This window comes from Takifugu flavidus, chromosome 4 (genome assembly GCF_003711565.1).
Source record: "Takifugu flavidus isolate HTHZ2018 chromosome 4, ASM371156v2, whole genome shotgun sequence".
NCBI classification, from domain to species: domain Eukaryota; kingdom Metazoa; phylum Chordata; class Actinopteri; order Tetraodontiformes; family Tetraodontidae; genus Takifugu; species Takifugu flavidus.
The window spans coordinates 1297446-1307549 of record NC_079523.1 but is presented as its reverse complement, the minus strand read 5'-3'; positions in this window follow the sequence as shown (position 1 = coordinate 1307549).

Below are 10104 nucleotides of genomic sequence, written 5' to 3'. Positions count from 1 at the left end.
TGAGCTTGGTTAAGGTTAGCGCTAAGGTTAGTGCTAAGGTTAGCGCTAAGGTAATGCTCGTGTTTCTTAAACTCCCTCAGCTAAAATTATCATTTTTGTTTTAAAAATCTGTTTGTGTACCACACACATAAATATAGGATAGATACATAGCGTGTGTGTGTGTGTGTGTGTGTGTGTGTGTGTGGTGTGTGTGTGTGTGTGTGTGTGTGTGTGTGGTGTATATGATAGCAGAGATAGTGGCCACCAGCTCTGACACTTGTTTATTTTATTACCGAGTCATTTTTCTGCCCTGGAGACATTAACTAACATTAACCGATGATTTATAGGTGGTGGACGTTCAGTTTGCTTTTCTCAAGAGTCTCTGTGACATTTTAGGATAACCTATTTGATGACAGGTGACACACACACACACACACACACACACACACACACACACACACACACACACACCTCACACACACAGTGAGAGAGGGAGGGAGAGAGCGAGCTTGTGTTTACAGTGTTTTCATTGTTCTTTTTATGAACTTTTTTATTTTATTAAGTTAACAATAATGAACAAGACACTGTCTACTCATGGTTTAGTATACTTGGGATACACACACACGAACTGTAAGTAATGGTTTTGTGATGTCAGCAGATCTGCGGAGTAAATGACCTCCCGGGCTGGTTGAAAGAGAAGCACTTACACACTCAGATGCACACACTTTCACACAGATACTGTAGCCGACTCAGCAGCTCTCACATCCACATGCACAGTGGAGGGAACCCAGAATGGGGATAACGACACCTGTGAGTGGGTTTTGTCAGCCTGTTTACTTTGTAATAGAAACTGACCAGTCACAGATGGTGGATTACTGTAGGAGCCTGTTTCACACTCGGAGTTTTTCACCTTCAGGACGACACATAAATACACTTCGAAGACTAACCGGTGGTGTGAAACAACATTGTTCCCTGATATTTCTCGCACCGTCCTGAGTTTCTGACTGGTCTTGGACCTGTCGTCCTCCCACCCACGAGCCATATATTCTCCCAGATGTGGTGACTTGAGGAAAAGGGGGAATATCAACAGAGTTCCTGTTTCTGCTGTAAATGCATGAGCACACACATTAACCCCCCCCCCCCCACACACACACACACTGATTTGCCCTACATGAGAAAGTATCTCTCTGACCTCCTGCCCCAAACAAATCCTGAATTAATTAAAAAGGGAAATCCCACAGGTCCTCGGAGGCAGAGACACACTTTCTCTGTCTCACACACAGATTGAATGTCTCGCACCCTTATGCTGTGTTTAGGGATTAGTGGCTCTTGTTCAATCACAGGAGCGTTTCCAGGCTGACGGAAAGTGACAGAGTTTAAGGAGCGTTGGCTCACACATAACCAAACACTTTGATTTTACCAGAGGTCACCGGCAGCCTGCACACACTGGGTGAAACACACGATGCCTGCATGTGTGTGATATGACTTTTAAAAACCACCAGAAGGGTGTGTATGTGTGTGTGTGTATGGGAGGGGTTGGATTCACTTTCTCACGTCACCAACGTCTGTGTACAGACCAGGTTGGTGTTGGCCAGATGCAGCAGGGAGCGCAGGTCTGGTTTAATGATTTAATGGAGAAAAACAAACCCGCAGGTCAAAGACAGACAAAGGTCAAAACCAGGTAATCAGTCTGAAATCAGCAAACAAAGTCCAAGGAGAAGAGGTAAAGGCCCTAATGAGAACCAGAGGAGGGCTCATTAAGCAGGGAAACAAAAGTGTGATGCTCAAAGTTACTGTAGATCCTCTCAGTTCAGCTTCCACAACAGCTGAACCCAAACGAGCCGCCGGACACACGGTTCCCCGGAGGACGGAAGCCTGCGGCGCTGCTCTTTCACCACATTTGTGTTTGCCGCACGCTTCACTCCTCTTTTCTGAGTTATGTAGGAATGTGTGGGTCTAAGTGTTTAACGTTGATGGTGGAATGTGCTGTTGTTCTCCAGGTCGTGACGGAGGCCTGCAGGAGGCACCGGAGACCAGGTGAGAGGGGCGGACAGACGGGAGCGGGCTCAGGCTGAGTGAGAACAGGACTGCTTTCAGGTAAAGATTGAGCCTTAACCCCCTGAAAACCGTCACAGTCTCCCTTTAGAACTCACATTTTGATTTGGTCCTGCTCCAAACTGAACTGTAGAGCTGAAACTTGGTGGCGTTGTTGGTGCGTTTGCTTTAATTATGAGATGATGGATAAGTGAAACCAACATTTGGGTCGATCGTGCTGCAGACGGTCTCCACCTCTGCTTTATTTAATCAAGATTAAGCGGCTCTGCGATCCCCTCGTGTTCTGATTGGACTGTTTTTTCCCCTCAAAGGAGCAATTATGTGGATGGATGTGTTTTGCTTTGCTGATAATGGAGTTGTGACGTTCTGCTCGCACACATTTATCTTTGCTTTAACCGATTTATTTTGCCTTTTTACGCAGATTGATGCAACATTCTTCTCATTAATTCAGTTAGTGCCTTTGCTTTGTCCTGATGTGATGAAGTGTGTGCTGGTCCGGTAAAAAAATCATCTATAATCAGCAACATATAAGCTTAAGACCTGAGAATCAGAGCAGATGCTACTCAGGCATCAATTTAACCTGAAATGTTTGGGGTTTTTTAAACTTTTTCCAAGAACGATGTAGAAAAAAGAGGAGTGATGAGAGGCTTCTGGTCAAGCAATTTCATATAATCCAACCAAATATAGGATGTTGACTAGTCTTTGTATCTGACGACATCTTTGATCTGGGGTCTGAAGCTGCATTTCCTTAAAGCTTCTGCTCTGATGTAGAGGCGGCGAGTAAGAAAGCAACAACTGTGAGGGAGGAACTACCGTTTTAGACACATGGAGCTTCCGGCCATTCCCCACATTTGTTGGGGAGGTTTGTGTTGGTGTCGTGTCAAAGTGCCTTAATCATCATTTTGATGAAGATTTATTTGCAGGGTTTGGGCCAAATAAGGTGTCCACCCTTATTTTGCAATTCTCACAAAATCCACGTCAACCCTTTTATAAATAATACGCAGCATTCACGAGGTCCAAAGCACACACACATTTTTGTGCATCTTTGTGAGGACTCTCATAGACTTAATTCCCCAGCTCTCTTCTCTAACCCTAACATCTCAACTGACCTCTGACCCTGACCTAAACCCAACTCTTACCTCAACCTTATAACCACGTCTTCACCGTCCAACTGTCCTTTAAAGTTGAAAACACCAGCCAAAATGTCCCCACTTCTCAAAAATGTCCCCACATTGCTAGCACAATGAGGAATTTGTTACTCAGTATGCAGTAAAACACACACCCACACACGTATAGTTGAATCAATAGTGCCTGACCAGCCGAACCCTAAATACTTGAATTAATATAATTTCATATTTTTCCATATAGAAATTAAAACTCAAAATGTTGACCTACCAAAGTCAGGCCTCACAAGATGAGTGAATTCTCCTAATTGGGTCCCTACACACACACACACACACACACACACACACACACACACACACACACAGACAGTTTCTGGATATACTAATGATTCATAGGGAGTAGCTGAGTGTTATTACAGTTTGGAGGGCTCTCACTTGTCAAAATGGCCCCTGGGTGCACACATGTTTTAGTGTGTGTGTGTGTGTTTGTGTGTGTATGTGTGTGAGTGTGTGTAGCTCTGTGATATTGTTAAACTAACATAAGTCAGTGAAGAGGAATTTAAGATTTCTTTATGGGTGAGCTTCATTTATTTTTCAAAGCTCAGCAAATGAGACTGTCAGAAAAGTCAGAAATATGGAACTCGGCAAAATCAACCTGCCGTCATCTGACAAAGCTGTTGTGGCTGCAAATTACACTCAGGCTTGTGATTTTACTTACGTAAAATGTTGCTTTTCCCTTTTTTCCCCTGCAAGACAAACAATCCCTGTTGAGCCAAGCCTGAGACGAGTGTGCGAGCAGTTGTGAGAAATGCAGCGATTCATTTTGACTTGTTTGCGGGCTGAAATGTTTTGCCGTGTGTGCACGCATGTACGCATGTGTGCGGCTGACAGGAATGTGCTGGGTGCAGTAATTGAGCGATAAGATCTCAGCAGGAGGCTCAGGTGTCGACAGACACAGAGGGATTGATGAGACGCAGCGAAAGGATCTTCAGCCAGTTTCCTTGATTTCCAGTGGCTGCATCTGTGAGTCAAAATCAAACAGTTTTGGAGGGGGCAGAGGTCAAGCTGAGGCCGGGTGGCGCTGAGTCGGCTGTAACGGGGACGCCAGGCACCAGGTTCTGATGCTGAACAGTGTGAGGAGCAGTAACAAAGAACTGGGGCAGGATGCCACACAAAAGCAGGAACTGCCCTGGCCCCCTACTGGAGACCAGGAGCATGAGCGGACTGGGGCTCCGACCTGGAAGTGGGTGGGCCCCACTTTATCCAGACACCTGAACGCATCACCATAAATCAGAGTATTTCCAGTTGAATTGGAGAATTTCATTTGAACATGTGGATAGTCCAAGAAAACAAAAAAGTGCCCACATGTCCAGAGCTGATTGAATCCTGCGTCTTCATATCCGAGACTGCAAGTCAACAGTCTTGACTTCATTTTCTCAACATAAACAACCAAAGAAAGTCACCAAATCAGCCTCAGAGAAAACAAACAAACAAACAAGTGAATAGATAAAACACATGTAAATGAACAACACACGAGACACCTCATGTCAGCACCCTGCTTCTTCCTGTCACCCCCCCCCCCCCCACCCCCCACCCCAGTCTGGAAATGTATAAAAGCCATTGTGCACATCCATCCAGATAGTGCAGCAGATACAGCTGATAGTGAGATTACACTTGTTGTCCTTGTTCACGAGACGATGCAAACATAGTTTACAATAGTTCCCAGTTGATTCATGGTTTTTTAAATAGGTAGGATCATTCTGGGATACTTGGAGGAGCCTTAAAGTGGTTTGAGCTGCATCCAAACACACTTCCTACTGTTATTGGTCCCACTAGACTAGCATATTTCTGTGTGTGTGTGCGTGAGAGTGTGTGTGTGTGCGGGGGGGGGGGGGAGTGTAGATATTGGGTTATGAAACTTTAAACACCTCATCCATTAATCTCCACATGGTGGAAGTTTGGAGGGAATGCAGATGCAGGAAAGGTGGCAGCTCATTATTGAGAGAATAGAAAATAAACAACCTCACAAACGCTGAACAGAAGAACACGATTAAAAACCTCAAATGTGCGTGAACTGCAATAAAAAGGGGAAGTGTGAGGAAATCCACACAGAACCAACTCGCAGCATCTCATGAAAACAAGTCTTGTTACGTTTGAAGCAGAACAAATGTATTTTAAATTCCATTCAGAGTGTTTTACAGCCCATCAACAGTCACTTTCCGAAGAGAATTCTTTCCTTCATGCAGGAGGAAAGTTTATGACCGTTGGCCACATGATCAAATGTCTCTTTTGGACACTGAATAGCAGTGTGGACATCTCTGTAGAAGGCTGCCAGGGAGCAGGCACGCACGATTTTCCCCAGGTTGATTAAGGAAAGACAGAATCTGAGGAAGATGATAAACTTGTGCTGAACTAGAAAAGACAGGCGGATTTAGACGATTTTGATTCTAAGTTGCTTATTCGGGACATAAAATCCTATAGAAAATTATCGTTATTGTGTTATCAATTTTATAAGTCCACAGCTGTGTTTTAGAGTCTCGATCAGCACGGTATCACAATAGAGAATTAATACCAAAAAGTGATTATTAATGAGAGTCACGGACATGAACACACATTTAAAATTAAAAAAAAAGGTAAAGAAGAGCTGTCGTGGTCGCCTCTGTGTGACCAGCACCAGTCCAGACTGGGAAGACAGGTGCGATGGAGCCGCATCAAAGCTGACGCATGTGTTTTCCTGCGCGGTGCAGCTGCGGCAAACTACGAAAAAAGGGATTAAAAAGAAGGCAAAGATGCCGGCGTCTGACCCTTGGGCCCGTGGGGTCGCCTGTCTGTCATCGTCGGGCTTCTGTGTCTCCGACTGGAGCCAATTTGTAGAGAATTTGTAACCCTCCATCCTCCCCTCTCTGCTGCTCCCATTCAGGCTGACGTTTTTCTGCCGGAGGGGTGTTGTCACAACACACTCAGACACACAACAACCCACCCACACCGACCACACCTCCGCACCCTCATCATCACCATCATCATCATCACCTCCAACATTTCTCTATTTTACAGCAAGAATATATAATTAATAGACATTTAACCCTGAAAAATTATGTCTACACCCATCATCTGATGACAGGTGTGTGTGTGTGTGTGTGTGTGTGTGTGTGTGTGTGTGTGTGTGTGTGTGTGTGTGTTACTACTTATGTTGACTCTGTCTACAAAATAGCTTCCTCAATTTTCACCTGATGAAGATACACATTCTGACCTGACCCCACCCACCCCAACACACACACACACACACACACACACACACACACACACACACACACACACACCTCTCGTCTCTTCCCCCTGCCCCGTCCGTCTGCGTCGCTGGTGTTTTGGTGACCTTCCACGTGAGACTCACTGACATTTTACTGATGGAGTCCATCTGATCCACCTTCTGTCTCAGGTGTCCCTCAGCGCTGCTCATAACACATCAGTCACCTTAAAGCTGCCCTGCAGCCCCAAAACACACATTCTCACGACCACCAGCAGTCATACAAACACACAGAGATAAAATCGCACAACACTGACACACACAAACACATAGACACAAGTCTATGTTTGGGACAGAGAAGGATGAGGACAAATGGTGTTAACATAGAATGATACGATGCTCTGAGCTCAACAACATGCACACACACACATACACACACACACACACACGCACATGCGTGCATATGCACAAAATATGAGATGGTAAGGAGAGGGTGAGAGAGAGGAGAGAGAGAGAGAGGCCTGAGGCAGATTCTTTACAACAGTTTCCGTCCTGGGTGGTGAGAAAACTAAACACACACACACACACACACACACACACATACACACACACACACACACACACACACACACACACACACACACGCACACATGCACATGCACACATGCGCAGACACACACAGTTAGAAGTTCTGAGTATCAGAACAGAGTAATGGACTGAACTCATATTAACTGTAGTGGGAAGTGGAAATTAAACTGGGACCATTTTTGTGCACCTGTGTGGTTCTAGAGGTGGTAATTCCATCCGAGACCCCCTGTGTGACCCCAAAACATGCTGACCCCCCCTGCCTGAGGCTGCACGCAAGCCAAAACACACACTCTGCCAAGCCACACACAGTCATAGACACCAGCTCACCTCCAAACACCACACACACACACACACACACACACACACACACACGCGCACACACACACACCACACACACACACACACACACACACACACACACACACACACACACACACACACAAAGCAACAATGCATGCTCTGTAATTTATAAAGTTATTTTTTTATTATTTGTGTGCATTAGCTAAAGGTAAGAGATCAAAGGTAAAAGAAATTAAATCTATAGTTGTATATCACGAAGATGATGATGTGTTCTTATGTTGATTGTGGGTGTAATGAATTTATTACAGGTTTACCCTCTATATTACAACAAATGTTAACTTTGGATGTCTTAAACACCAAGGAATCTGGATAAATAGAACATAATTGAAATTTATGATGTACAAAGTTAGATCCTACCATTGTTTAGTTCAATAATCAGCCATTGGGGGCAGAAGAGCAAGACAACGGGGCACCTGCTGTGTTATTGTTGCCCTAATTACGTCTTCTAATGTTCTGCGTGCACATTTTTCTGCAAAACCGCTGCTGGACGTGGGTTTAAAGCGGAGCGACGCTGTCAGCGGGGAGTGTTTGTGGTTGTAGCGGTGACCCTCTGCACCAGCGGCCTCCCTCACAGTCAGATTTTAATCATTTCTTGTTGATTCAAGCCATTGTGTTTTTAATCCCTGACACTTGGGTAGAAGCCTCGGGTAAGCTGCGGCGTGGCGCGCGCGCGCCCGCGAGCTCTTTTCCTTGGCAGCATGTCAGGGATGGAGATATGGAGCGTAAGATCGATCCGGCCTCTTCAGCTGCGTCCGACACAAGCGGCTCAGAATACATTTTCACTCAGATATAGTTGGAACCGTTTATTTTGTTTGTTATTTTATCAGTCCGTTTAAAATTTGGCCCGGCTCAGCCGGCCCGCCAGTTCCAGGCCTGCTGGCATCCTGTTAACAAACCACAGAACATAATTCTCTCCCAAGAAACATACTGGCTGACCTTAGAGGATTTCACAGAGAAGCTGCAGCTTCTATTGACAGACCAACTCCTGTATAGGAGGTGAAGTCTGCAGGAAGCCTGAGAGGAAGGAACCGCCGTTATTTATGATGCTTCAGAACAAGGTGATGTTTATCTTATAGTGACGGAACTCAGAGTTTAAGAGTTTATTCCACCTCTCCTCTCATGGATGCCATCATCTTTTCTATCATGTAAGAAAGTCAAAGAAAATTCTGAATGAATGTGAAACCTACAGCACATCTACCATATCCTGCACACATTACCAGACAATGATTTATTCTCCTGTATTCTCCTTTATTTTTAATTTCCAAAGCACATTTAGCCTGTAAATGATTGTATAAAGTGTATTTTTACTTGTTAAAGCTGTCTGTGGAAAATGGTGGCCATTTTGCATCATTCTTTTAATTATAATAAACTCAAACAAACAAAAACCACACAGACATACATATTCCTTTATAACGCATTCTTTGCCCCAGAATTGGGGCTATTTCCATCTCTGTGGTGTCCAGCCTCACCTGGTGCTGCCCATTACAGCACATACTTTCCCCTTGAGCATCGCTTGTGTAGTTTATATGAAAAACACAGCTACAAGACAAATCAGACAGATTCATTGCAAATGGAAACAAAAGCCCAGATTCAGCTGCGATTCCATCTGATCTGCTGCTTATCATCAGATAGCATGTGGAGCCACCCAGAGATTCCACACAAACCACATCTGTTAAGCACATGACCCTGCAGCCATGCAACAGCCAGGTCAGCCCAGAGACAGCAGGGCTCGCCGAAGCGCTCCGCTAAAGCAAATAAGTCACGGTGCAGGAGAAACAAAAGACATGGGAGATGAGCTTGATGCAATGCTGTGTATACAGTGTGTAGGGGAAGGCTGGGAAAGGAGAGCAGTGAGGCCGTTATCACCCTTTGAGACGGGATGGCTTTGTCTCGCATGAGCATTGCTTCAGCATGAATGTGTGCAGTGATGATCTCTTCCAGATGATGGTTTACATGATGATATCTTATTGCCTGCCATCACTTGACTTGCAGGACGAGCTGTGCTGTTCTAATCAGAACTGAATACCAACGCGGCATTCTCCATGTCATCGTTCTCGTGTTCTGTTTTTTTTTAATCGTATGTCCTGTAACATCAAACCTCCGCCTCTTTGCCGGGTCCCGGGGGTTCCGTTTCAAGGGAATAAATTGGTTTAGGCCTAAGTCTGCACTTGCAAGTGCCTGTGTATGAATTTAGGAATTAACTAATCATGTGCATGTGCCATGTTATCAGATATGATTCCATATCTGTGTCAGACCAGAAACCAGTCCATGTTGTTGCCAGTTTATTCCCATTAATCACTCTTGTAGCCAGAAGGCACGGCGGGCCAATGGATGGAGCGGTACGTCTGTAACTCTAAACCACAATGCCTCGACGCTTATGAGCATCGTCCATACGCCATCGATCACACATCTGGATCCTATTGTCCCATGCCCTAACATCAGACAGTCATCTGGATTCCATGGTGGAAGAGGGCGGGAATGGTGCGGAAGGAGGGCACTCCGATTACTGGTAGGGTGATTAATCATAACCATATTGAAAATAAGATGAGGCAACGACAGAGTTGGACCACAGGGCAGAACGAGAATGGCCTCATATCGGTCCGCAGAGTTGATGTGCTGTTGAATCGGACGCTGAAGCCAAAAGGTGAACATAAAGCCGCTCGAAGGTTGAATGCTAAGATGTAACTGAGAAGTGAAGGTGGATCAGGGTGTAGCTCTGTTTTCTGTTAGCATAAACAAGAAAGATCTGGGAGA